We start from the raw sequence: 3,883 nt of genomic DNA, 5'->3' as shown, positions 1-3,883 counted from the left end.
CATTTACGCCGCTCACATTAAAAATATACCTCGAGTGATACCACTTTTTTCGAGTGGTCCAGTGTTATTGGTATTTTTTTTAATGATTTAGTTTGGTGTTTGTACTTTGTTTGACTAATTTTGGAAGTACTTAATTTGTTGGATAGATTCAAAGTATAATTTATAAATGACTTTTAGGATACTTATTTCATTTGATTTAAATTGTGCATATCATTTTTTTTTAAAAACTGTTTTTACTACTACACAAGCGGGCGCCGGGGTTATGTAGGTAGAAATTCTAGAAGGTTAGCTGACACTTAAATATTTTGGTGAAAATTATTTGATAAATCTATTTTATTAAAAATTAAAAGCCAAAAGCAATGGTTATAACAATGAAGGGCAAAAATATAAAAGACGTCAAATTAAAGGAAACATAAAATCAACATTTTTTTTTTAAAAATAAAATAAATGGCCACCCCTTATGATTTTATCTTAAGAATATTTATGAATTTTGAGCTACTGTAGAAGCTATCAAGTAATTTTTATAATATATAGAAACTACTTTATAGTTATTATTGATTGTTATTATAACGTGTTTAAAGTTAGTTTAGGATTTAAGATTCAAGATTATACCGTGTAGAAATTACTAAGTAGCTGTTAAATATGATAGTTTCTACAATATATATAAATTATTTGTTAGTTGCTACAATGTATTTAAAGTGAGTTTAGGATTTAAGATTTAGAGTTATATAATATAGAAATTACTAAGTAGCTGTTACAATGCGTAGAAGTTATCAAATAACTACTATAACTTATAGAAGTTATCCAATAGTAGTTATAATATGTTTAGGGTTTAGAATTGTAGCAACTGTATAATAATTTTTACAACTATTTAAAAGTGATTTTGATGAAGTTTATATAATGTTGACCAAGTTGATAAATAATATTTTGATATAATAATCCTAAATTATAAACCTTAATTTTATACTAAACATATTGTAGCAGTTACCTAGTAGCTTTTACACGTAGCTGCTACTAAGTAATTTCTATACGTTGTTGCAGCTATTAGATAACTTACATATGATATAAATCCTAAATTCTAAATTCACTTTAAATACGTTATACCAGCTACAGGGCAACTTCTACACATTATAGAAGTTATCTAGTAGTTTTTACATGTAGAAGTTACTCGATAATTACTACATATTATAGAAGCGACTTGGTAGCTTCTATAACAATGTTGAGTAAAGGAGTATTTATAGAATACAAATCATGAGAGACGCTCATTTTATTTTTTTTTGGAAAAAAGGATTCTTTTTTTTTGTGATGATTTATAAAATTTAAGACGTTCTTTTTTTTTATTGTAACCCAAAAATGAATGCCTAGCCTTAAAATATAATTTTGACAAAAGTACAAGTATTACGGTAAATTACTGAATCACATAGATAAATTTTTAAAATATCTAAATTATATACCCTAATTTTAAAATTGCTAAATCACGTATCCAATGTCATTTATACCCTTGTTATTATTCCTAATCGATTGCTATAGTATAACAATCAATTCAGGATAGTATTCATCAGTATAGTAAAGTCCCTAATCGATTGTTACACTATATCAATCGATTAAAAAACCTATTTTATGTTTAAAAATTATTATTTTCAATGTAGTGGGTCAAATTGATATTTGTGAGCATGAATATAATTAGAAAAACTAGATGAACATATAAAACTTAGTTCCATATTATTCCGAGTTCTGTAGGTCGATCAGTTGGTTTCAGTTAAAATCGAGTCAAAATCGATTGATGAATTTAGAGAGCTGGAAATGATATGAAATCAGATTCTATGTGTTCGTGTCACGCCCCAGAAGAGTCCCTGTCCGAAGAAATTTCGGCAACATCTCCCCTGTACGGCAGACAATCTGAAACTTTACTACATCACTATATACCTCAGCCACATGCGGCTGGAATAATAACAACAATAGACAAACAATCACACATACATCCACGCAGTTTATATCAATTTCAGCCTCTGGCTGACACAACCACGCAATTTAATAGTAATGATAAGAAGACTCAAAATCCACCCTACTCAACTACACACATAAAGCTCAAAACCGATGTCCTACTCTACTACACTCATAAAACACAAATCACAACGAACTTACCTCTTCTGTCCTCTAGGCAGGCATGTAGTAAAAACAAATCCAAATAAAAGTCATCCACAAGTAAAACAAATCCATACAAGATCCAAAGTATCCAAAATGGAACAAGTCCAAACATAGTCTAGAAAAGAACACCAAAAGACAAATAACCATCCTCGTGGACTGCAGGGGACTAGCGATGGAACTCTCTCCTGACAGGATCAACCTGAAAATAGCAACGGAGGAGGGTGTGAGTCCAGCACTCAGCAGGTACAACTGATATGCATAATAAAGAAGATAATAGGCAGCACTAATCATGCGCACAATCTCCTGATACAAGAAGGATAAATGCAACTGAAATAAAACAGGAGAAAACTGTACTAACCAGAACCAAGGTACAAGTACAACAGGGTCGTCAGACCGAGAGTGTCATAATCCTGTATGCATGTCAATCATATGCATCCATATAAATGCAGCAAGTAAATGCAGCAAACACAAGCAATAAATGTATTATGCATATGATGCCAATGACATGGTCACCCCTGACGCCAGTCAGCCATCTCACACACAATGGTGAGTCCGATTGGGTAGGGCTGTGACAATCGTGCACTCTGACATCACTGCCCCTGATGAGTGACCGAGTGGACGGGATGCTGTCGGAGTACACACATACACCTACCCCAAATTATAAATGGGGGAGCGCAATGCTCTCATCTCTCGGTACACAATGACTTGGAGGAAATCTCTGCTGGCTACCACGCTGCGTCACACTACCCATGAGCGGACCAACGAAGCCAAACAGAGTCCAACCGCCTGCCGGCTACCACGTTGTTACACTAAACCAGCGGAGCCAAAAAGAGCAGAACTGTCTACCGGCTACCACGCTGAGTCACCAGACCAACGGAGCCAAACTACAGAACTGTCACACACCTGTCTGATCTACCACTAACCCATGAGTGGTGGTGTGTACGGATACATGTAACTGGCGATGTGCTCGACAATAATGGAGCAGACTATCGCACAGCATGCAATCATGCAAAATGATGCATGACACTAAACATGACAATATCATGAATAGAATAGCAAGATCCATATATAAATATAAAATGTGTACCACAGGACAATGTATCAAATGAAAGGTACACAGATCAGATAGGGTATCAAATAAACCCTAAGTCCTGAACATAATGTATAATATGGTTGTGTCACTACCTCTAAAAGCAGGTATGATCAGGTAAGTACTAACATGCAGTGCATAATAAGTAAACAAGCAAGCATGAATCAGATCATGTAGTGACCAACCGAAACAAATGGAAAACATAATCATTGCTATATGTTAAAAACATTATTATGCATATCAAAAGACATAAGTCAAAGTACCCGCCTCCAATAAGAAAAGTCCAATTTGGTCCAAATCCAACGTCGAGATGCTCGTCTCGCGTCAAAACCCTGAGTCACCTATATACACATTTTTATTTAGCTAAAATTCAATAAATAGCTAAATAAAATCCCTATGACTAATTTAGGATAAAACCCTAATCACATCATCCAACTACAATATGTATCCAAATTCCTACACCATACCTCAAGCTCAACCGCTGTTGAACACAGAACAAGGTGAGCTGATTGCTGCTGGAAACAAGGTATACCACAACAAGGCCTCCTTGATGAAGTTTTCCCCACAGCGCACAACACTTGGCTCGAATCCTACCTACTCACAGATCAAGATGAGATCAACAAGAAGATCACAGATCAGAACAAG

Source organism: Zingiber officinale, chromosome 9A (assembly GCF_018446385.1).
Source record: "Zingiber officinale cultivar Zhangliang chromosome 9A, Zo_v1.1, whole genome shotgun sequence".
In the NCBI taxonomy this organism is placed as follows: domain Eukaryota; kingdom Viridiplantae; phylum Streptophyta; class Magnoliopsida; order Zingiberales; family Zingiberaceae; genus Zingiber; species Zingiber officinale.
The sequence above is the reverse complement of the archived record's forward strand: the minus strand, read 5'-3'. Positions refer to the sequence as shown.